Source organism: Podarcis liolepis (assembly GCF_965112155.1).
Source record: "Podarcis liolepis genome assembly, chromosome: 5".
Taxonomy (NCBI): domain Eukaryota; kingdom Metazoa; phylum Chordata; class Lepidosauria; order Squamata; family Lacertidae; genus Podarcis; species Podarcis liolepis.
In genome coordinates this window covers 6,900,275-6,926,392 of record NC_139556.1, presented here as the reverse complement: position 1 = coordinate 6,926,392, position 26,118 = coordinate 6,900,275, and the positions used below count along the sequence as shown (strand labels likewise).

General features: G+C 47.9%; 1 protein-coding gene across 1 annotated transcript in view; it reads left to right on the top strand.

Moving 5' to 3' along the window:
• The window catches only part of SEMA3D (semaphorin 3D), a 189,873-nt gene that overhangs the window by 37,653 nt on the left and 126,102 nt on the right, over window positions 1-26,118 (top strand). The window lies entirely within an intron of this gene.

The following is a 26,118-nucleotide window of genomic DNA, read 5'->3' as shown; positions in this document are numbered from 1 at the left end:
TGTCGTCTTGCGAAGCAAGCCCATAGGAAATTCGTTTTGCGAAGCACCTCCAAAACGGAAAACTCTTTCGTCTAGTGAGTTTTCCGTCTTGCAAGGCATTCGTCTTGCGGGGCACCACTGTAGCAGGCAAAAACTTCAGCAGAAGGAGGATGCAGAAACTGTAAACCCTTGCCAGACCATCATAAAAGAGGATTTAAAATGGTTAATGCTTGAAGTATCACCATCAACCCTACACAGATACACAGAGTAACTCCCAGCAATGTCATCTTAGTGTACTCAATAAGGTAGAGGCAGGGAGAAAGGTTCAGTAAAGTAATTCAAGGGCTGTGTGCCAACAGTTCAGTTACACCTTAGCACTGACGCTGGGTCTTGTGGCTCAACCTTTTTTTCCTGTGCTTATTTAACTTTTTTAAAAGTTCCAGCATATTCTTTTTAAAAATTCTGATACCCTGTTTCTGAAAATTCCCTCTTGTGACTCTGTCAGGCATTCATCTCCATCATCGCAGTGTTAACGGAGAGCCAGATTTCACAGAAACCAGATAACTGGAACTTCTGCTAAAGAGATAAGGGCATGTTTGGATCCATGTTCACCTCAGAGGTGTGGAAGAAATGAGCAAATTTCCCTAAATTGCTGCCAAGCTAGAAGGGAAACAATAAAAGTTATAATTTGAGGGATTTGGACCACAATCAAAGGAAACACAGATGTACCTATAAATTAGGGTGTGCGGCATATTAAAATATTGCTCTTTTATAACTTGGGTGTTTATAAATAAATGGAATGAACTTAGTAGATGAGAGGTTATTTCATTTTCATCCTCTCATTCCGTAGAGTAAATACCAGGAATTATATCCCTGTCTAATTTCAGTGCAATTCCACTAAATCAGGTCTGAACAACTCAAGTGGGGGTGTTCTCTGCTTGGAGAGCCATTTCAAGTTTTGCTTCTTGTTGTTTGCAGGCAACCAGCAGAAACATGTGTTTATTTATGGAGCCCCTGATACACCACTGAACATGGCCAGTGCAGCTTGTGTTTAGCTCAGTGAATCTTCATGGGCACTTGGAAAGGGGCTAAATTGTTCCCACTCCAACACCCAGTAAGGGAGTAGAGGCAGCTTGCATTTTTCTCCGTGTAAAAAGCTCATAAAATGTACCGTATTTTCCCGTGTATAACACGCCCCTGTATATAAGACACCCCCTATTTTGGGGGGTGGGAAATTAAGAACATGGGGGGAGATTGCCCTGAATTGTTGAGCTTTTGGGGGGTTGGCGGCCCACAGTTGTTGGGGTCTTTTTAGGGGGAATTGTTGAAAAACGCACGCGACGCAAAAGCCAACTATCGTCTGTCCACCCACCGGCAGAAGCTGCCGATCGCCCACAAAGTACCCAATCACATGTCCCTCCTATGCACTATCTGTGTATAAGACGACCCCCAATTCTTAGCATAATTTTGTAATTAAAAAAGGTCATCTTATACACGGAAGAGTATGGTATATAAATTAAACATGGATTGTTCATGCCTGGGTGGTGTGGAGATCTACCAAAGCCATTCCATCCTGATGGAATGAACCTCTGCTTGAATGCAAGGAAGACTGGCATGGAATGGAAATATGCTTATGCATCCATCCCTAGGCTTCAAGTTTAAAAGTTTGGTATCAGCTGCAGTTGACATTGGTACTGATGCATCCCGAAAATGGAGCTGAGACCCACTGATGGAAGGGGCAGGTTGAGGGAGCCTGTAATGTAGTAGCCTGAGCCGGTTAACTGTGGCCCTCAAAAGGTTGTATGTACAGATTTAGGTTTCTCTGCTTTCCTCAGGACTTAGTTGGTCTCCTGCAGAACCATCTCTTCCCCCGTGTGGAGTTAACATTCACCTTCTGTTTTAATAGCAAAGGCATCTCCGGACATGCATAGCTCATAGATTTGGTTTCCTTTTTGAGAAGTCCGTTCTGAAATATTCTGCAAGCTACCGTATTTTTCGTCCCATAGGACGCTCCGTCCCATAGGACACACCTAGTTTTTTGGGGGGGAAATAAAGGAAATTCCCCCCCTTTATTTCCCCCCCAAAACCAGGTCGGGGAAACTGAACCGGGTCAAGGAACAGCAGGATGGCGGCGCTACGCCTCCCTGCTGTCCCCCGAGCTTGTGGGGCTGGCTGATGTCTGCCGGGCGCGAGGGGCGCTCTGCTTCAAGGCGCCCCTCGCGCCAGGCGGCAGGCTGCTATCCACAGCGTGGGGAGCCCTGCGGGGAACTCCTGCAGGGCTCCCCACGCTGCGGATGTCTGTCCGGCGCGCGGGGCACTCTGCTTCAGGGGGCCCTGCTCGCCGGGCGGCAGGCTGCTATACGCAGCGTGGGGAGCCCTGCGGGGAACTCCTGCAGGGCTCCCCACGCTGCGGATGTCTGCCCGGCGCGATGGGCGCTCTCCAAGCTTCAGCGAAAGCCTGCATTTGCCCCATAGGACGCACCCAGATTTCCCCTTCATTTTTGGAGGGGGAAATGTGCGTCCTATAGGGCGAAAAATACGGTACATATCTGTTGCTCTCTTGAAATAGACACAGATCTGTGTGCCTATGTTTGTGAAAGTTGCAAATAATAGTCCCTTGCGGCACTGACTTAGGAGAAGAGCAACGTGTGTCTGCCTGAATGTGTCGGGAGTGGCCTCTATGTGTGTGCCTTGACCATTGTGGCCAGTCTCTTTCTTGTGCCTTTTGGTCTGAAAAAGGCTAGCTTCTCTTGTTTTAAATGAAAAACTATCATGCACAACTGCACTCCCCCCAGCTGCCAGCTTCCTGTTTCTTTTATCTCCTTTTCTCTTGATAACACATTGATTTTCAGTTGCCTTGCCTCGTTAACATTTTCCTTGATGTTCATGAGAGAGACGAGAAATTAATTAGCTGTGCTCAAGGGACAGTAACATTCATTTCCAGGTCGAAAGTCCTTCAAATTGGTTTTTATACGGTTCACTTTCCACTGATTAAGAGCATGAGAGGATGTAAAAACATGCAACTAGCATAATGGACCATATCTCAACAGGCAAAGTTTGCAAAAACTACTGTGCCAAATCAATCCAATAATGCAAGAAATGTTATTTCTATTGGCCTGAGACGATGCGTTTTTTGTTTGACCTACGGGGAGATTTGTGCTCCTGTGGGAATGTAACATCTACCAAGGGTATCATCTGTTCAGAAGCCACTGTGGCAGTGGAGATAAGAAGTTTTGTGTTTTGTTTTTTTGGAGGAATTTTGATATTGTAGCTGCCGTGCTTTGACATCAGAAGGTCTTTTGTGAGAAAATCACCATTTTGCCAACAAAAATACAGATAATTGGGAGTTAGTACTCATTGAGGAGTTCCTGAACCTCTAATAGATCCATTCAGTTTTGTTTTTTTCTGGCTTTCTTATTATTACTAATGGATGAAGACAAGAGTGGAGAGGTGGCCCTGGACTGTTTTGCTCCGTATTTCTTGGAGCAGTGAAGAGCAAAGTGTTCTGAAACAAAGATGGTTGCTTGTGGTTTGGAAGGTTACATTGGACCGATAATCTTTTTATCCCTCCACAAATTCAAAGCTATTTACCACCTACCTAATATATTGCTACCTAATATAGGGTTGATATTCAAGTAAACAAATACTATAGCGCAGTCCCTTGCTTGGCCACTCCATCCCTGGGTCCATCCACTGCTGTTCAGACCTTGGAGAAAAGGTCTGAAGGTGGCCGAGCTCTGCTCTTCAGACTTCCTCCATCATGGACAGCAGGTGGCAAGACTGAAGGGGGCGCAACAGGAGGTGGAGGGGTGGCAGGGGTGGTTCCACTCCACACAATTGTAACTGCAGCATTTAAATGACGATGGCTACTCTCCTAAACTTGGCTGCTGGCTGGCAGGGCTTAGTAGAAGATGCCATATCCTCAAGCCTGCCACACATGCCGGCCAGAGCCAGAGGTGGGGCAGGGGACAGGAAAATTGCTGTGCAAGCCTGGTACTAGCATAGATTTGGATACAGATCTGGCCCAACCTCATCACCAGCTCAGTGTCCCATGTATCCTGGGCTGGCTCAGCCCCTCTCTGACACTGGGATGCTTCATTTCAGGGGGTTTATAGAATCATAGAATCATAGAGTTGGAAGAGACCACAAGGGCCATCGAGTCCAACCCCCTGCCAAGCAGGAAACACCATCAGAGCACTCCTGACATATAGTTGCCAAGCCTCTGCTTAAAGACCTCCAAAGTAGGAGACTCCACCACACTCCTTGGCAGCAAATTCCACTGTCGAACAGCTCTTACTGTCAGGAAGTTCTTCCTAATGTTTAGGTGGAATCTTCTTTCTTGTAGTTTGGATCCATTGCTCCGTGTCCGCTTCTCTGGAGCAGCAGAAAACAACCTTTCTCCCTCCTCTATATGACATCCTTTTATATATTTGAACATGGCTATCATATCACCCCTTAACCTCCTCTTCTCCAGGCTAAACATGCCCAGCTCCCTTAGCCGTTCCTCCCTTAGCCGTTCCGCATCGTTTCCAGGCCTTTGACCATTTTGGTTGCCCTCCTCTGGACACGTTCCAGTTTGTCAGTGTCCTTCTTGAATTGTGGTGCCCAGAACTGGACACAGCACTCCAGGTGAGGTCTGACCAGAGCAGAATACAGTGGCACTATTACTTTCCTTGATCTAGATGCTATACTCCTATTGATACAGCCCAGAATTGCATTGGCTTTTTTAGCTGCCGCGTCACACTGTTGTGGTCAACCAAGCTTGTGGTCAACCAAGACTCCTAGATCCTTTTCACATGTACTGCTCTCAAGTTTGCTGGTTGCCATCAGAAAGGATCCTGCCCGTGGTACTTTGAGCAACCCAATCAGGAGCTGGAAGGGGGAGCCCCACATGGTGGCCAGTGCAGGCATTCAAGGCTGGGCAGAGGGACACCTTAGCCCTATCCCAAGGCGGTTTGGATTACACCTTAAATGGGCTACTCAGTTCCAGTGAACATTTTGTAGGCTGGTGTCAGATAATTGTGACTGTAAAAAGGTAAAGGGACTCCTGACCGTTAGGTCCAGTCATGACCGACTCTGGGGTTGCGGCGCTCATCTCGCTTTATTGGCCGAGGGAGCCAGCGTACAGCTTCCGGGTCATGTGGCCAGCATGACTAAGCCGCTTCTGGTGAACCAGAGCAGCGAACGGAAACGCCGTTTACCTTCCCACCGGAGTGGTACCTATTTATCTACTTGCACTTTGACATGCTTTAGAACTGCTAGGTTGGCAGGAGCAGGGACCGAGCAACGGGAGCTCACCCTGTTGCGGGGATTCGAACCGCCAACCTTCTGATCAGCAAGTCCTAGGCTCTGTGGTTTAACCCACAGCACCACCCGCGTCCCAATTGTGACTGAGGCATCCTTAAACAATAACATGGATTCAAATTCTTACCCAGATATTAATGAAAGTTACTGGCTTTTCAAAACATTTATCCAAAACAGGGGTACCAACTTGAATAAAATATGGAGGGGGAGGGAAACAGGTAAGCCCCGCCTGGCATAATTGATCATATGTTGTGGCACACGCACACTTTTTGAATGGCAATGCCCATCAACTTTGGGTGGAGGGCAGCCACCTCAAATATTTTATGGGGGCGCAAAGGTATCTTGGCCCCTAGGAGTTGGCTCCTCTGATCTAACATGCTTTCATTTGTCAGCGATGAATTTTCTGCCAGCCAACCTCTCTGAGGAACCTTTAGTTCGTGTAGTGTATCTGACCCACTGTTTTTGATTTCATGAACCTCTGCTGTGTCCCCAATTAATGTTTCCCGCCTATATTTAGAGCTACAACCTCTCGAACCTTTTGCTGCCGTGGCCTTCTCTTAACCATTGTAATTGCTTTTCTGCAACATGTAGCAACCAGAAATAGACCGGAGTTAATAATGACGGGAGCTTGTAAAACCCGCCAGATGAAATCAAACATTTGTGTTCTGCTATTGAATTAATTAACAGCCACAGACAATCCAACAAAGTAGTAAGGAATTTTAATATATAACCATCCATATTTACCTCAGACTATAATAAACAGAACCCAAGAAAGCTGCAGAAGAGCCACAGGACATTTGAAGATAAGTTTAATGAGCTGAAATACAAGTATGACACAAAGGCAAGATGTTCTTTATTTGGATTTTCTGGGCACAATTTGTAAAGTTACACAGCTCCACTGGAAATACAGCCTTATGGAGGCTCCATCTCCCAACATAGTTCCCCCCCACCCTCGTACACAATCACAAACCAAAAACAAGAGGGGAGGGGTGCAGTTGCAGGGAAGATGATTCCAGATGTGTGGGAAGCCGTTCTAGATGCCATGTTTGGATGTGTTATTGGGTGAGCTCCACCAGATGTGGGGCCGTAAATTGATGTGGAAGGGGTTTCTTGAAGTTTGGAGTTTTTCAAAACATGTCATAATGGGTTTTTTTGTAAACGTTCTGTATGCCAGTTTACACGGCATGTCAAAGTTTGCAAGCTTTGGGATGGACAGCCCTCCATTTGGCATTCGTGAATAAGGTATACACCCTTCCAAGCCAGTTCGGCTTGTTTTTTTGTCCATCATCTCAGGTGGCTATTTGGAAATCAAAGTGCATTGTTGGCTTATAGAAGCATAACTTCTGAATAAAGCACATTCTGTAGATCACACCTTCTTCACCATGTTTCGCTTGGATAAGCTTTGAAGTTTTTGAAGCTTTTTTTTTGCCTCTAGATTCAGTCAAAGGTTTTGCTTGGATGGGAGCAATGGTTGTGTGTTCTGCTGTGGTGTATTTTATGGTGGTTCCGTCCTGAAGGAGCGTCTTCACCCCCATCTTTCTGCCCGGACACTGAGGTCCAGCTCTGAGGGCCTTCTGGCAGTTCCCTCACTGCGAGAAGTGAGGTTACAGGGAACCAGGCAGAGGGCCTTCTCGGTAGTGGCGCTCACCCAGTGGAATGCCCTCCCATCAGATGTCAAGGAAATAGACAACTATATGACTTTTAGAAGACATATGAAGGCAGCCATGTTTAGGGAAGCTTTTAATGTTTAACAACTAATGTATTTTAATATTTTGTTGGAAGGCACCCAGAGTGGCTGGGGAAACCCAGCCAGATGGGTGGGGTATATATAATAAATTATTATTATTATTATTATTATTATTATTATTATTATTATTATTATTATTATTAACAAATGATTAATATTTGATTAATATTAATAACGTTCATCCATTTGAAAGATAGTTGGATTTTTAATATGAGACATTTGAGCTCCATATAGTGTTTTGTGATTTGTCTTCTTATGAACTCTTTTTCATGATCAAGGTTTAAAAGTTTTAATTAGAGGTTGTGGAACTGATTGCAAAAACAGGATAATTTGATTTTGGGGGCAGGAGAGACGAGCAATTTGAGATAATTGTTGTTGTTTTTACTACGCATTATTTTTTGTTATATTTTTTTTTAAAAAACCTGTTATTTAAGACTGGCTGAAATGTTATAATCACCAAATTCAATAAGACAGTGAAGCTGCAACATTTGAAATTTGCTTACTTGTCCTTTTTTGCCTTGGTGGCCACCTGGAATGGGTGGTGCAATTTAGAGAACTTTCAGGTGAGCAGAAACAACATTGCAAAGCAATCAGGCTCTGAAAGTTTTTGAGCAACTTGCACAAAGCAGCTATAATAACCACACATTGTCTTTCAAAAGTATTTTGTAAATAGCAATTGTCATATATTTTCAAGCTCAGACCCATGAAAGGAAAGAAATATAACACTCTACACATTCTGAGGAGTGAAATCTGAAATTAATTCTTGAGATCAGGTGAAATAATTTAAAGACTGTTAATTTTGGCCAATTGGCTATGTTCTTGTTGGTACAGCTGGTAGCTATAGATTGGGCAGGCAGGGAGAGTGAAGACCAGAACACCTTGGGTGGATGAAGAAGAATGCATACATTGATGGTAGTAACATACCAAAAAGGAGAGAATATTATTAAGGAAAATCGCTTGCAAAAATGTTTATGGAGAAATGGCTCTAAAATACTGATATGTTTGTTTAATCACAAACTGGTGTAGAAATGTGGAGAATTCCACCTAAGATGGGGAAACTGAGGAACAGAGAGACCCTGAAGTTGACATATTTGCCCATCCCTCATGGAGAGGCTACCCTTGAACAGTAGTGATCCGTTCCCAAGAACCAATGCAGACTGATCCTTGGTAGTCAGAGACAAGGGGCAGTTGGTCCTGCCAGCTGTCACCTGAAGTTCAGGAGCCATGTTGAGTTGCTGTTAGCTCATTTCTAACTCTTTATATTGGCACTGATACTGCAAGGCAGCCATCTTAATTGCATGTTTAAGTGCAAACCCTTCTCAATTGCATGTATGTTTGATATGTTACCGGAAAAATCCGAGGGCTCCCTTGGACAAAAACAAAGACACCAACCAGGATAACTTGGAGCAAAACAGCAGCCTGTAGGCTTGGCCTTTATTGAACTGTTGCAACAGGGTGTTCCCCTCACTTGCAAGAGAGAGGAAAGACCCAGAAAGATGGTGTGCAAGACCTTATAAAAACTTTTGAAATTCCCATCCTCTAGGTCAAGCCCACCCCCAGAAACATCATGCATACATTACAGAAAGGAGGGGTTGACATCATGCATACATTACAGAAGGGGTTGACATCATGCATACATTACAGAAAGGAGGGGTTGAGGGAAGAGTTGTGGTGGTAACCTGAGTGTCCTGTCACCTGGCTGGTTCCTCCTTTCCCCCTCCCCATGAGTCACTTCCAGGAGACAAAGGGGATTTGGCAGTTTCCTGCCCCCAGAGGGAAGATCTGATCATTGTCCTTTGTTTCAGTCCATGCTGAATCCACTCCCATATGCAAGTTCTTTGTGATCTTGATGGTCTTCTGTCTAGGACGATCAGGGTTGGCATAGCAACTGGGCAGGGCTCCTGTGGATGTGCTGGGATGGTGAAGGGATTATGGCTGACCAGAACCAAGCCACCCCCCTTTGATAGTCCTTGTCATATGGAGTAAAACAAAAATGGAACAGTGCAAATCCGATGTATGGTTGATTTTTCTATGAATTTATAACAGAAGTGTGGCATATGTAGTGTGTGAGTGTGAGTGTGTGAAGTTTGTACAAACTGAATGATTGGGGTGGGGGGTTCCTGCTACAGATAAAATGCCTAGGATAATTATTCTTACACTACGTAGTCCTTAGGGTTCTTCGCCACATACTAAAATCATTGCAAACTGAGATGGTAACACAACTCCTAATGCAATCAATACAGGTTTTTCCTTCAGTGCTTGATCAATGAACAGTTCCACCCAGGACTGCCAACTTGAATATAATATTATTATTATTTTTTTGGGGGGAGAGTAGGCCCCACCCTGCCTAATGGATCACATGATGTGGCATGCACCCACCATTTGAATGGCAATACCCATCAAGTTTGGGGACGGCGCACCCCTCAAATATTTTAGGGGTGTGTGAAGGGAACTCAGCCCCTAGGATTCTGCTTCTATGGTTCCCGCCCCCAATCCAGGGAAGGTGATACATGCACAGATCTGGACCAAAAACTATAAGCACATCCAGAAAGCAGACACACAGCCTACCTTTCAAGGTGAAGTACAGTTCTTTTCTGGAGCATCTACAGTTACACGTAAGCATGAGTATTCCTGGACTAGGTCTTCACAGTCATCCTGCAGTACCTCATGGGTTGTATTCCATTAAGCGTTTTGTTCTTCTTTAGCCAATTTGTAACTCAGTTCTGCTCTGGGTCAGGTATGGCAAGAATCAATGCAGAAGGGCAAATGTAGTGCTGTATTCACGGGGAAAGGGAGAGGTCCTAAGAGCTCAATCTTCCTTCTTTTTCTTTGCATGTAGCCCACTCTGGGTTATCTTAAGCTACTTTCCCCCCAATATCAGCCTAGACAAATGAGAACTGAGTGTGATGCGTTGATGAAATGACGACAGCAAAAGCCCATTGAAACCCATATCTTTAGGCTGTGATGAAATTGAATTACTTGCTCTGCATAAGATAATCAATTCTAAGTGCTGCATAAGCATTTTGACTCGCAAATTCTATTTCTGTAAAATCCAGGCACATTTTGTAGGGGTGTGTGTGTGTGGAATTAATCCCAGTTGGGAATATGTTTGAGTGCACATAGAAATGGGTACCGCGCTCTGCACTTTTCCTGCATGTATTCTCCTCTTACCCTCTGGGCAAAATCCAGCAAAAGTCCGTTATGTGTGTGCAACACATTCCACTGGAACTGACGGGGCTGAGGCCTGAGAGCTTTTTCTGGATTGCGTCAACTGACTATAAAAATGCGAATCCAAAACCTAGTTGGAGAAAGCAGAACGTCTCTGAAAGCATTCCTATTAGCTGAACGCACTTCTTTCTCAATAGCACCTCCTAGTATTAGGAGCTAAGAGACGTATACAGTGGTGATGACATGGTAAGAACAGGGATGTTTCGCTCACCCCACCTTCCCAAGTGGGGAATAAGTTTCAAGGGAAGGTGTTTTTTGTTCTTTTTACAAGGTTAGTTCCCTTGCGAGGAGAGAATACTGGAGAACTGGGTGTTCCTGCAAGAATCGTTTATGTACCGCAGGCAGAGGTCCAGGCAGCAAGTGCTAATATTCAATGTAGCATCAGTTTACCAAAGCAAGAGCAGTTATGCAGTCGTCTCCCCTCCCATATTCCTCTTCCTTTTTGCTAGCCAAACCACATTTCTTTCTCTTTCGCTGGCTATGATCAAACTCCACCACCCTTCCTCCCTGCTAGAGAGATAAGAGTTGTCCCTTCTGTGGTCTACTTTGTCACAGTAGAATTGCACACAAGCAACTCAAGGAGGGCTATCCTGATACAGAAGAGCTAAGAGGTTCTTGTGGATATAAGCAGACATTCTGGGCCCTAAGCATTTCAAGCGCAGCTCTTATCAACCGAGTCCAAGATGATCTCTTAGGAACTGGAGACGCAGACCAAAGCAAGGCTTTGATCAATCCTTCAGTGTGTGTTAACTTGGCTTATGGTCCAAGAGATGAGTTGGAAAAGCTGGTGCAAGCTTCAGAAGACCTGTCTGCTGGGAACTGTGAGCTTTGGACTAGGCTTGGGGGAGGAATTCATTTGGTTCAGTGGCGTAGCATGGGTTCTCAGCACCCGGGGCAAGGCAAGTAATTTGTGCCCCCTAACCCGTGGATTTTAGCACTCGAGTCTCTTCCGCGCGCCCCCCAGATGTTGCGCCAGGTGCGGCAGGGCCCCCTGCACCCCCCACGCTACGCCACTGCTCCCACCACAAGTCTTCAGGACAGCCATCCGAAGGCTGGTGCGGGGAGAAGGTCTCTCCGCCCCACCACCAGGCTTCGTAGCATCCTTCCGAAGCCTGGCGGCAGGAGGAGGTCTCTCCGCCCCACCACCAGGCTTCGGAGGAGGTCCGAGGACAGTGGGGAAGATGCGCTGCGCTTCCCCACTGTCCCGGAGATTTCCCTATGGACTTTTGTCTTGCGAAGGGCCGGCCAAACGCGCCCCCCCCCAATGTTGCGCCCGGTGCGGCCGGCACCCCTGGCACCCCCCACGCTACGCCACTGATTTGGTTTGCCTCTCACAGCAGACTGGCCCAGTTTGGTACTCCCAAACTTGCTCGAAGATCAGAACACATCCCAGGTGGAATGTTCACTTTTAGGAATTTTGCTCTGAAATTTCAGTGCACGAAATGTTTGCACAAAAATATGTGCTTAACATAAGAGATGCATATAAAATGCACATCTTACTGGCGGATGAATTTAAAAGTGTATATCTAATAAAATTTATTTACCATTTGATGGTAGTGAAACCTCTACGTGGTTTAGAAGAAGTATTACAATTATCAACGATATCATTTAAAAACAATTAAAAACATTTCAAGATAATTAAAATTAACAGCAAAAAAAGGATTAAAACATCTAGATATCTAAGCCACTAAGGACTTTATATACTAATAGTAGTACCTTGGGGGACGCGGGTGGCGCTGTGGTCTAAATCACTGAGCCTCTTGGGCTTACTGATCAGAATGTCGGTGGTTTGAATCCCCGTGACGGGGTAAGCTTTTGTTGCTCGGTCCCAGCTCCTGCCAACCTAGCAGTTCAAAAGCACCCCCCCAAGTGCAAGTAGATAAATAGGTACCGCTCCGGCGGGAAGGGAAACAGTGTTTCCATGCGCTGTTCTGCTTTCAGTGTTCCGTTGCGCCATAAGTGGCTAACTCATGCTGGCCGCATGACCCAGAAAAACTGTCTGCAGACAAATGCCGGCTCCCTTGGCCCGTAAAGCAAGATGAGCACCACAACTCCAGAGTCATCCATGACTGGACTTAACTGTCAGGGGTCCTTTACCTTTACCTTTTTTTACTTCCTTGAACTTGGCACAGTAACGAATTGACAGCCACTCCACATCTCTGAGCATGCTGCATGCTGACAGATGTCACTCCTGCCAGGAGCCATGTTGCAGCACTATGTTACACTAACAACAGTTTCTGGGTCAAGCTCAAGGGAAGCTCCTCACAGGGTGCAACGCAGTAATTCAGTCTTGAAGTCACCAGTGCGTGAACAATTGAGGTCTCCCAGTTAAGAAATGGTAGCAGCTGCCACCCCAAGGGTGGGTGGCAAAAGGCGCTTCTAGCCCCCCAAGGGACAAAAGTTGACCCAGAAACATCCCATATAATGAACCTGCTTCTTCACGGAGAGGGCAACCCTGCCCAGAGCAAGCAATTACTCGATTTTTTGAACACAGGAACCACTCGTCCACAGCACCTGTCTTGTAAAGATCCAAGCTCAGCTCATTTTCCTTCCTCCAACTCACCACTGCATCCAGGCACCAGTCCAAGGCTCCTGATGTTATGGTGAAACAGAGCTGAGCGTCATTGGCATATTGGTGGTGACTTGCCCCCAAACTCATAAGGAGCAGTCGCAGCAACTTCATATAGGCATTAAATAACACTCAAGATAAAATTGCCCAGTTTCAGTCCATAGCATAACTGCCCGGCACCAATAAAGCACCCTCTCTCAATTGGGTCCCATAGGTACCAATGGTCAAAGGCCAGGAAACGATGCCTTATGAGGAACGGCTAAGGGAGCTGGGCATGTTTAGCCTGGAGAAGAGGAGGTTAAGGGGTGATATGATAGCCATGTTCAAATATATAAAAGGATGTCACATAGAGGAGGGAGAAAGGTTGTTTTCTGCTGCTCCAGAGAAGCGGACACGGAGCAATGGATCCAAACTACAAGAAAGAAGATTCCACCTAAACATTAGGAAGAACTTCCTGACAGTAAGAGCTGTTTGACAGTGAAATTTGCTGCCAAGGAGTGTGGTGGAGTCTCCTTCTTTGGAGGTCTTTAAGCAGAGGCTTGACAACCATATGTCAGGAGTGCTCTGATGGTGTTTCCTGCTTGGCAGGGGGTTGGACTCGATGGCCCTTGTGGTCTCTTCCAACTCTATGATTCTATGATTCTAGGTAGAACCAGAACCACTGTGACACACCTCCTCAGTTCCCAATCCAGGAGGATGGTATCGAAAGCTGCAGAGTAGAGGTGCCAGCTTGCAAGGGTGATCGTGGGGGCTGACCGGAGCTGAACACGGTGGCAGTGCAGCTTCAGTGGCTGGTGCCTCCTCCTCCTCCTCCTCTCTGCCACCAACGGGGGGCTGCTTCCAACCTCCACAGCAGCAGGAGGAGGAGAGGGAGCTGGCCACTGAAGCCATGTCATGCTTGGCTCTGCGCTCAGCCTCTTCTAAGCCTGATTTTTGGGGACATTGGCTGGGTGGATGTACAATAGGGATCAGCCTGCATGAGATGCTGCCCCTGAGGCAGAGTGATCAAGGAGGGGCAGCAAGGTTGCATTCTACCTCTCCTGCTCTCTGCAAAGCAGAGGCAGAGCAAGACAGGTGTGGTGTGCTCCGGGTGCCATCCTGACGGGGTGACATTCCACCCCCAGCCCGCCCGTGACTCCGAAGCCTACAGCGAGCGGCGGCCCCATTGCAGATCATGGCGGTGGCACTGCCCATGCGAGGATCGGGGCAGCGGCCTTGTGGGCAGGTTGCTCTGCCCCGTGGGTGGGTCACCCCACCCCCACCACTCCGGGTACTGAATGAAATAGCTATGCCTCTGCTCAAAGGTTATGCATTAGGGTGACTGGGTATAATTTGCTAATGAAGGCATTAGGAAGTGAAAATGTCCACAAAATGCAAAGAAAACACGGCATGCAAAGGGATGGAGCAGACAGAACTGACCTGTGATTGATTCCAGCAAGATGGAAAATGCTGCAGAGCCCATCTTTTACCTGGACTGGAAACAGTCTGATACACTGCTTTCTCTCTATTTCAGATGTCGGTGATTCTGTTCTTGCATTTGTCCTGAAGTTACTGCTTGAGCATCTTCTCTGTTTCTGAAACTAATGAGCCTTTCCCCAAGCTGAGATTTCCTCTTAACATTTGCATTCAGTATGTAGTTAAGACGGGCTTAAGCTGTAGCACAAGAACAAGTTGGCGTTGGACTGAATTTTTCTTTCTTTCTGGAGGCAACTTTCAGGTTCTTGTTGATGGTAGTCCAGTAAAAGCCATCATGGTATGCATTTCTTTTCCTTAGATCTCACCTTTGGGATCAGTGACTTTTCTACCAAATATCTTTGAGGTTAGCTTGACCCTTGATAAGTGCTTTTTAAGTGCTTTGTTCAACTGATATTCTCCCCCTCCCTCCCCTATGGAAACCTGCCTGGCCCTTGAGAATGACGTATCCATCTCTCTTCCAAGCTCCTGTTAACACCTGCCTTTGGGCATAAGCCACAGTGAATAGCTTTTTATATTGGACACAATCCACTGGAGAAGTTCTCCTGATAGTGTCCCATTTTTAAATCAATGGAAGCAGGGAGAAGGCACAGCCAATTCCATTAATAATAAAAGATCCAAAATGCAGCACAAAGCCCACCTTGACAAAAGCCTAAAGTAGACATCACAGAAAGTCCAGGGTTTTACAGCTCTTTCCCATCATCATTTGCTAAACCTGGAGATGCTAGAGTTCACTCTACCATTATGCTACAGTCCCAAGATAGAAAATAACTGCTGTTGGTAACAATAACTGAGGATAGCAGTGATTGCTGTGATTTTATTCATCACAGTGCTTGGTAGAGACCAAAGGGTATGACCTCAATTTTACCTGATATTGAACTCCCAGCCCTCAGGCACGCAGTATTACAATAAGCAATGTGATAACTCTAAAGGTTATTTCACAATCATCAACTTAAGCCTTGCAATGAAAAGGCAGGTTGACATTCCATTGTTAGCACATCATGTTCAACTTTTTTATTCTTAAACAAATCCCACTGCAGTGCACTGCACCTGATACGTCTTTCTATACACGCATACTCAACGTTGTTCCTGGAACCGTCTCGTTAATGGCTCCTTTAAAACTCTCTCTGGATTCAGTTAATGTAGTTTAAGAATAATAACATGGATATTATGTCAGTCAAGGCTGACAGGCTGAATTTATGGGTGAGTCACAACCCTTTTGCGTTAAGACTCTGCGGCTAAACCGCAAAACCTTCCCCAAGTGCTATAAGTTGCATTTGGATATCAGATTGAACAGAGTGGCCTATGAAGTCTCATATAGTTACACTGACTCCTATTGGCTGCTGTGGGAGCCTGGAATAAATTAACTATCCATCAATTGGCTCCAGCCCCACAGTTTTGTGGTATCATTGGAGTTATTGATGTTAACTAAGTTGGTCTTTGAAGGCTGTAGTCCTAAACTTACTCACTGATGCCAAAGACATTGACTTCAGTGGGACTTGATATGGTTGTGCACTGTGTTTACTAGGGAGTAGGTCCCACTGAACACGGTGGGCTTCGCAACATGCCGATGATCACCCTGTAAATCTGACTGCTGTTGCGGAAATGAACAGTTTCTTTTTCAGATATCTGTCAAGACATGAAGCAGGGCAAATGTGAAACTATGTAGTATGGCTCTTTATCAGAGATTGGGGTGTGTGCTGTTTCTGCAACATAGTAGCAAGGGTGATGTCTCCATTAACATGGCTGTGAAGAGGAGTTGAATGGAAGTGACCATTCCACACCAAAGACAGCCCCAATCCTATGGGTGATGTTATGTAGTGTAGTTTCACCCTGGGCCAACAGGGGGATACTGTATATAGTTTTCACTCAGGTCTGTAGATAGTTTTCACTCAGGTCCGCGGCAGTTATTTTAGGCGGGAACTCTGGGCGGTTGTGGTTACAATGTTGACAGCCGGCTGCCTATAAATACAGGCCGGCTGAGCTGTTCGTAGTTCAGTTCTATTCCAGCTTACCATAATAAAGAGCTACTTGAAGAAATCGCTGTGCCGGCTGCTATGTCAACCCACGACTTAACACTGGCGACGAGGATGGGATGGATGGACATCAGAGCACAGCCAGATGCGGCCAGCCTCTGAACTGAGCTGAATCACTGAGCTGAATCACAGAGCGAAATCACTGAGCGAAATCACTGGGCAGAACCAGTTCAGAGCTGACTGTTCTGGCTAGAGCACTGTGTTCCATCCATCGCCCTTCACGCCGGCATCGGAATCATGGCTTCACTTGTGCCTCTACCGCCGTTTGCGCCAGCCTCTGAATCATGGGACTCCTACCTCGCTCGGTTCGACTGCTACCTCCAAGCCAACGAGCTGACAGCAGTATCAAAGGATCGGAAGCGGGGCCTATTCCTCAGCCTCTGTGGGCCTGAAGTGTTTGAGACGGCCCGAGCGTTGGTTGCGCCTGAAGCAGTCCAGGCAACACCATGGGACACGATCCAAGAGAAGCTCAGCAACCACTACGCACCAAAGCCGTCCAAGATTGCTGCCCGCCATGCGTTCTACCACCGGAACCAGGCAGAGGGGGAGTCAATCAACAACTACACCACCGCCCTGCGACAGGCTGCAATGCACTGTGAGTTCCGAGACTTAGACGATGCCCTGATGGATCGAATCGTCTGCGGGGTCCGGGACATCCATCTGCAACGGCGCCTCCTAGCCAAGCCAGACCTCACGCTACAGAAAGCCATTGAGGAGGCTGTGGCCTCAGAAGCTGCTGAACGCTCCGCCCAGGAGATCCGCAAGTCCAGCAGCCCGCGTCTTGCTAGGGAGCCAGTTCAGGTGCATCATGAAGAGGCCAGCAGTGAGGAGGCATCCTCCAGTGAAGACGATGACGTGCACCAGACAAAGCGGGAGCGCAGGAAGTTCCAACAGAAGTCCAAGGGCCAACCGGAATGTGCTGGCTGCGGAGGCAACCATTCCCGTGCCAAGTGTCGATTCAGAGACGCCATCTGTAGGAAGTGTTCCAGAAGGGGCCACATCGCTAAGGTCTGCCGATCGGCTCCGTCTGACACCCCCCCGTCATCGACTCGCAAGTCCAAGTCTTCACTCCAGTCTGCCAAGGAAAGTTGTTTCGCTCTCACCAACTGCCGCTGCCCGTCTGGAACCACGATTGGCCAAACCGACTCGCCTACGCGACGCAAGCTGAACGTCACGGTGCTCATTGAAGGAGCTCCATGTGACATGGAGATCGACACCGGGTCTGCCCTGTCCATCGTGTCATGGAGCACCATCAAAAGACTGGTACCCAGAGTGTCCAAAAGGCAACTCGACTCTCACCGCGTACACCTGAGAGACTACCAGGGAAACGACATTCCCGTGGTAGGCGTTGGCCGGTTCCGGATCGCCTTCAAGGATTTTTCGGGCCTGCTCCGGTTGGTGGTGGTCGAAGGTCAGCGGCCAAGCCTCCTAGGGCTAGACTGGTTTGATGCCCTCGGCCTGGAAGTCACCGGCATCAACTGCATCTCTAACGCAGAGACTGAGGGTCTGGTCAAAGACTTTGCCGAGGTTTTTGACGGCAGCTTGGGTCAATATACAGGTACGCCCATCTCCTTTAGCCTTGATCCACAAGTCGCCCCCATCAAGCTAAAGCCACGCCGGGTTCCCTTTGCCCTCAAGACTAAGGTGGACGAACAACTGGACAAACTGATCGCCCAAGGAGTTTTGGAGCCGGTTGACCACGCAAAGTGGGAAACCCCCATCGTCACGCCTGTCAAGCCAGATGGGTCGGTGAGAATCTGCGCTGACTACAAGTGCACGATCAACAAGGCACTTCAGCAGCATGCTTATCCGGTTCCTGTTGTCCAACACCTGCTGCATTCCCTGGGTGAGGGTAAGGTCTTCGCTAAGCTGGACCTTGCCCAAGCCTATCAACAACTGCCAGTCGATGATGCCACTGCTGAAGCCCAGACAATCGTCACCCACCGGGGGGCATTCCGTTGCCGCCGGTTGCAGTTCGGGGTGAGTGTGGCTCCTGGCATCTTCCAAAGCCTTATGGAGCGTCTCCTGCAAGGGCTTCCGGGCGTGGTACCATATTTTGATGACGTCTTGGTGTCTGCAGACTCACACCAGCAGCTGTTCGAGCGCCTCCGTGCCGTGCTGACCAGGTTCCAGGAGGCCGGGCTCAAGGTAAAGAGGGAGAAGTGCCAGATCGCCGTTCCACAGGTAGAGTTCCTGGGCTATCTTATCGATGCCTCCGGTCTTCATCCAACCACATCCAAGATCCGCGCTATCCAGCAGGCCCCCACCCCAAAGAACAAAACGGAGTTGCAGGCATTCCTGGGGCTGCTGAACTTTTATAACATGTTCCTGCCCCACAAAGCCACAGTGGCTGAGCCTCTTCACCGACTCCTTAGCACTAAGACGCCTTGGGCCTGGGGTCATCGGGAGACGGCGGCCTTCAACGCGGTCAAGGCTCTCCTTTCTTCAGACAGTGTGCTGGTACAGTACAGTGAATCCAGGCCGCTGGTCCTTGCCTGCGACGCCTCACCTTTTGGCATCGGTGCTGTCCTTAGTCACCGTTTTCCAGATGGAAGAGAAGCACCGCTCGCCTACTTTTCCAGGACACTATCTCCGACGGAACGGAATTACAGCCAGCTCGACAAGGAGGCATTGGCACTTGTGGCTGGAGTGAAGAGGTTCCATGAATACCTCTATGGCAGGACTTTTGACCTCATCACTGACCACAAGCCACTCCTGGGCCTCCTTGCCGGTGATCGTCCAACTCCACCGGTCCTCTCACCACGCATGCTGCGATGGACTGTTTTCCTGGCTGCCTACCACTACCGGCTCATCCATCGCCCGGGGAAATCGATGGGCCATGCCGACGCCCTCAGCCGTTGCCCTCTTCCAGCATTTGTGGAAGACCCGGCTCCAGCTTCATCGCTCCTTCTGATTGAGGATCTTCCGGCAGCGCCTGTATCGGCTGCCACTGTGGCCTCCGCATCTGCCCAGGATCGCACCATCAGCCGGGTGCTCAACTGGGTGTGGAGGGGGTGGCCACAAGGGCCGTTTGCATCGGAGTTCCAGCCCTTCGCAACCAGACAACATGAACTCTCAGCTCATCGCGGCTGCCTGCTGTGGGGAGACCGCGTCGTGATTCCCCAGGGACTCCGTCAGCGCGTCCTGGAGGCTCTGCACGTTGGCCACCCGGGAATTGTCAAAATGAAGGCGTTGGCTCGGTGTTACGTCTGGTGGCCTAATATGGACGATGCCATCACTGCCTGGGTGTCTGCCTGTCAAGCGTGCCAGGAGTCGAGGCCTGCACCACCGGCAGCTAAGGGACACACCTGGGAGACGCCAAAGACACCCTGGTCGAGGGTGCACATCGATCTGGCTGGCCCCTTTCACGGCCGGACTTTTATGGTAGTGGTGGACGCCTATTCCAAATGGCTGGAGGTCGCCCTGATGCCCTCCACCACTACCGAAGCTGTCATCCGGGTGCTGCGAGGCCTGTTTGCAACGCATGGGTGTCCTGATGTCCTTGTCTCTGACAACGGACCGCAGTTTCACGTCAGGCACGTTTGAGCGGTATCTTTTGGGACTGGGCATCCGCCATGCCCTAACGGCACCCTTTCATCCATCCAGCAACGGGCAAGCGGAAAGAATGGTGCGCTCGACAAAAGAGGCACTGGCGCGCCTGGACCGGGGAGACTGGCATGAGCGGGTCGCCGAATACTTGTTCGTGCAACACATCACCCCTCATGCGGCCACAGGGAGGAGTCCTGCTGAACTGCTTATGGGCCGCCGCCTCAGGTCACCGCTCGACCGGCTACACCCAGACTTTGCCGTGGCTGAACCCCCAGGCTGTGCCAACGCACCACGGTCATTTGTCCCAGGAAACCAGGTCTTTGCCCGGAACTATGTGGGGGACATCCCTTGGGTGCCAGCCACAGTAGTGGGAGTCACTGGACCTCGCTCGTACCAGGTGGCACTCGAAGACGGACGCTTGTGGCGACGGCACATAGACCAGCTTAGGCGCAGGGTTGGGGACTTGGACACTACCGAGGTGCCCCCAACTGCGCTTGCGGCTCCAGAAGAGACACGTACAGATGGCGAGGCCCCACCTACACATCCCTCGAAAACTGCCAGCGTGGAGCCGAACCAAGCCGTTTCAGAACAGACTCTGACCACTCCACTTGCGGAGGCTCCACCCACAGCAGCGGATCCAGGGGAGTTGGTTCCAACGCCACCTAGGGTCGCACCACAGCCTCAGCGAGAACTGTGTGGCCCTCCGGACTTGGCTACCAGTCCCCGGCGGTCTGGCAGAGTTTCCAAGCGCCCAACTTATTTAAAGGACTATGTTGTTGGACAGGTATCACTGTTGGTCTAAGTATGGGAAATGTAACCGATATGCTTTTGTGCTTAATTGAACCATTACGCGTAGTGCTGTATATAAGGAAACCATTACGATTGTAACTAACGCCTTATCTCGGTGGGGAGGGGTGTTATGTAGTGTAGTTTCACCCTGGGCCAACAGGGGGATACTGTATATAGTTTTCACTCAGGTCTGTAGATAGTTTTCACTCAGGTCCGCGGCAGTTATTTTAGGCGGGAACTCTGGGCGGTTGTGGTTACAATGTTGACAGCCGGCTGCCTATAAATACAGGCCGGCTGAGCTGTTCGTAGTTCAGTTCTATTCCAGCTTACCATAATAAAGAGCTACTTGAAGAAATCGCTGTGCCGGCTGCTATGTCAACCCACGACTTAACAGGTGATATCCAGCGATAGTCACACTCGGTGTAAAGCCATTGAAATAAATGGGCTTATGTCTTCTCGGAAGTAAGCACAAGTGCCTTATTTCCAGATAGGCATGCATAGGATTGCACTCTTTGACACTAAAACTGGAATTTTTCCGCATTTCCATACGGCAACAAAGAATATTGTGTGATCAGAATACAGTGGTGCCCCACAAGACGAATGCCTCGCAAGACGGAAAACTCGCTAGACGAAAGAGTTTTCTGTTTTGGAGGTGCTTTGCAAAACGAATCTCCTATGGGCTTGCTTCGCAAGACGAAAATGTCTTGCGAGTTCCTGCGCGTTTTTTCCCCTTTCCCCCCTTTTTCTAAGCCACTAAGCCGCTTATCAGCTGATCCGATAAGCCGATAAGCTGCTAAAAGCCGCTAATAGCGCTAATCCGCTAATCCGTTAATGGGCTTGCTTCGCAAGACGAAAAAACCGCTAGATGAAGAGAATCACAGAACGGATTCTTTTCGTCTTGCGAGGCACCACTGTAAACCTGTAAGTACTTTGCTGTGGCATGCGAGAATGCATGGCAGAGTTAGCCCCTTTGCCTGTTATGGGGAACACACTAGCCTTGAAGGTGATTTGGCTGTGATAGGAGTCATGGGCAGCTTGAATATGTTTGAAATGTCTGATTTAAAGGGACTGACTAAACCTTGCCTTCTAAGTCAGGTGGGGAACCTGACTTAGTCAAAGGCTGCTCCGGACTTTCCCAAGACCTGCTCCTTCCTGCTGCTGCTGCTCCAGTGGAGACTGGTGCTCCCTGGGATTGGTGGAGCAGAAAGCAGGGAGCCCAAGAGTCGGTGGAGCCAGGGCCAATAGCACATAGAGTTAACTGACTGATTCTAGCCCCCCCCCATCTTCTTCCCTTCTACAATGGCAATGCCAAGACTAGCGATAAGGAATGAGTTGGTCCGTACAGAAAACAGTGGCTCTTTTTTGCTCCGTCTCAGAGCATGGATCTCACTAACCCTTGACAATGGAGGGAGCAGCAGACGACGGAAGAAGATTGGAAGAAATTTAAGGACTTTCTTGGGAAATACTATAAAATTAGTGAATGTTAGATTGATGTTGGATAGTATCTAAGTGGTTATCAGCTGTAATGATTAAGATAATTGGGGGGGGAGAAAGAAAGGTGTAAAATTAAGTGAAATTAAGGGTGAGGATTTGCTGAATGAATAATTTGAATTGGAATACAAAAAGGGGAGGTATGAGGAGGTCCGAGAAATAAGTTAAAAGAAAATAAGTGAATGAAATTATATGTGTTTTTAATTTTTGTATTTTTGTCTTTTTTGTATAATTTTTGAAAAGTTAATAAATATATATTTTTTTTAAAAAGACAATGGAGGGAGCAAGAATTTCCTATGGCTTGATGTCCCATGGGCATTGGGCCATGGGTCAATGATGTCCCATTGACAAAACAACCACCAGTCTCTTAAGAGAAGCTCTCGAGGTCTCCCTTCTGCTTTTAGGAGATGGAGCAACAAATTGGAATCTGATGGGGATCCAACTCCAGCAGCAGCCAAGTCCTCAATGAATAAAGAGGGAGACTCAGTTGGCCCCGATGTTGCTGAGCAGCTGCCTTGTGTATAAAGGAGGCCTAGTGTGTTGTGTTCTAAGGAGATTGTATTTTTAAATAAATAGACAAAAGGGAGATGCACACAAAGGACAAATGTCTTCAGTAAACAAAAATTGCTCAACAGAGGAAGAAATGTTCATTCTGTAGCTATTTTCAGCATTTGCCGAAAGCAGGCAAGTGCATCTTTGGATTTATTTATTTATTTATTTATTTATTTGCTGGTTCACATTTTCTCATGTACTTTAAGGTACTTCCTCTTCCTCCTGTTCAAAGGCTCTTGCTCAGCTGAGCCTGCCGAGATGTGCTCATCTCAAGCTCATTTCCCCCTTTCCTTCCTGTCCTGCATATCTTCACAGTCGCCCATTGCCAGGGGGTGGGGAGATTTCTTGACTGAGTGGTTCTGTCTAAGGGATTTTGTGCAGATGGCCAAAAGGACCCGTAAAGTAGGTGGGCTGGATACAAAAGCAATGCCATCATTGGTTGGGCTGCAGCATCATATGGTAGCTTGCATGTGCAAATACCCATCACTGGCTAATTGCTATCCATGAAACGTTCCTATTGCTCAGGGTCAGCTCAAGGACAATGGTTTTCCATGGAGAAAACAGTCTGCTTCAGAAGTGTGCCCGCTTGACATGAGCCAACAGTGTGACACGGCAGCTAAAAAAGCCAATGCAATTCTGGGCTGCATCAATAGGAGTATAGCATCTAGATCAAGGGAAGTAATAGTGCCACTGTATTCTGCTCTGGTCAGACCTCACCTGGAGTACTGTGTCCAGTTCTGGGCACCACAGTTCAAGAAGGACACTGACAAACTGGAACGTGTCCAGAGGAGGGCAACCAAAATGGTCAAAGGCCTGGAAACGATGCCTTATGAGGAACGGCTAAGGGAGCTGGGCATGTTTAGCCTGGAGAAGAGAAGGTTAAGGGGTGATATGATAGCCATGTTCAAATATATAAAAGGATGTCACATAGAGGAGGGAGAAAGGTTGTTTTCTGCTGCTCCAGAGAAGCGGACACGGAGCAATGGATCCAAACTACAAGAAAGAAGATTCCACCTGAACATTAGGAAGAACTTCCTGACAGTAAGAGCTGTTCAACAGTGGAATTTGCTTCCAAGGAGTGTGGTGGAGTCTCCTACTTTGGAGGTCTTTAAGCAGAGGCTTGACAACCATATGTCAGGAGTGCTCTGATGGTGTTTCCTGCTTTGCAGGGGGTTGGACTCGATGGCCCTTGTGGTCTCTTCCAACTCTATGATTCTATGATTCTATGATGTTTGCTGAACACATAGAAGGAGAAATACCGTGTTCACCTCTTGCACAGGTGCATGCCAAACATTTGCCGAACTTGTGGGGGCTGGTTGTGTGCACAACAGAGAACATGTGTTGGGGGGGGGGACTTCTGAAAATGCCTAAGCAACTTGCATGTCTGGCTGAATGGGATGAGCCATTAATCGATGAGTATTCAAATGACAAAAATGCACATACTATCAGTTATGTACTGGAACATGTGCAGTTCCTGATGGAAGGCCTTGCTGAACTTTTAAGCTTAAACACCGCCCCCCCCACTCCATTCACAAGTTCTCCAGCCCTTTGCAGGCATCTCTTTGGCAACCCCTCCTGGCACCTGCAGCTGCAGACGTGCAACTAATGTAAGGATTTGTGGGCGCTATTTTTTTTTTGCTGGCGCTCAAAGGGGACTGAAAGAACACAAACCTCTTGGAATCCCTGGTTGGAATTCTCCAGCTTGAGAAAGAGGCACAGGTAGGGGAGAACTTGCTCTATTCAGAATCATCAGAGAGATTCCTGCTGCTCTGCAACTTCTGCCAGCAGTTTTGGAGGCTGCATCTCTCCCCCTGAAACTTTCCCCTGTTTCTAGGTGGCCCGCCCCTGCCCTCATTCTGGGAGGGGAGACCTTCTATCCCGTTTCAGAAGCATCATCTGAAAAGAATTGAAATAAAAAAAAGGGTTAGGAAAGGATTGCATGCGGACCTTTTTCCACTTGCGTGTAGAGGCCCCGTAACCACCCTGTTCCCTAAGGGGCATATAACTAGACAGCACGCAACATATTGGTTTGGGATCAAATAAGGCCATGACTTTATGTGAAGGTTTGGCCATAGGCATTGAGGTAAGGAACTGTGTACAGTGGTACCTCGGGTTACATACACTTCAGGTTACATACGCTTCAGGTTACACATGCCGCTAACCCTGAAATAGTGCTTCAGGTTAAGAACTTTGCTTCAGGATAAGTACAGAAATTGGGCTCCGGCGGTGCGGCAGCAGCAGGAGGCCCCATTAGCTAAAGTGGTGCTTCAGGGTAAGAACAGTTTCAGGTTAAGTACGGACCTCTGGAACGAAATAAGTACTTAACCTGAGGTACCACTGTACGTCACTCCCCATATGAACCAACTGGGACCCTGCGACCATCATTCTTCATGTGTTTCCTCCACGAGAACAGGCCTTTTCTGTGGTGGTTCCCCTTTGAGGAATGCTCTCCCAAAGAAGGTTTTCCTGGCACCTTCATTATACATCTTTAGGCAGCAGGCGAAAACATTCCTCTTTAACCAGACCTTTGACTGACTGACTATGTCCTTCTAAATGTGTTAGGGGTGGTGGAATTGGCTTGCTTTGTTTATTTTTTACATTGGTACCTTGGCTCTCGAATATAATCCGTTCTGGGAGTCCATTCGACTCCCGAAACCATTCAAAAACCAAGGCACGGCTTCCAGTTGGCTGCAGGAGCAGCCAAACGTTGGATGTTTGGCTTCCAAAAAATGTTCACAAACCAGAACATTTACTTCCGGGTTTGCAGCATTTGGGAGCCAATTTGTTCGGGAGCCAAGCTGTTTAAGTACCAAGGTACCACTGTATTATGTATTTTGTGTTCCCACTTTGTAGTTTTATGTTGTGAACTGCCTTGTAATCTTTGGATGAAGGGTGGGATACAAATTTAATAAATAATAATACTAATAATAGTGTTCAGTGAAGTTTATTTCCTTCCCAGCCCCCATCTGAGGGTAAGCCTGGGACGGCAACCTTAGGACTAAGCTAGAGATGACATCAGTGATGCAGCCAGCATTTACCTGAATGGGATGTCTAAAATACATCACAGACATGGGGAGGCTGATGGGCAGAATCCAGACTGGGATTGTGGGGAGCGGGTAGCTCAGACCCCAACCCCAGCCTGCTGTTTAGAGCGGGGGGAAATATCCCAGGGACTCCAATGAACAATCTGCTTCAGCAAGCCCAGGGGTCAGCAAACTTTTTCACCACTGTCCCTCACACCTTGTGGGGGGGCAGACTATATTTTGGAAAAAATAATAAATGAATTCCTATGCCCCACAAATAACCCAGAGATTCATTTTAAATAAAAGCACACATTCTACTCATGTAAAAACACACTAAAAACACACTGATTCCCGGACCATCTGTGGGCAGGATTTAGA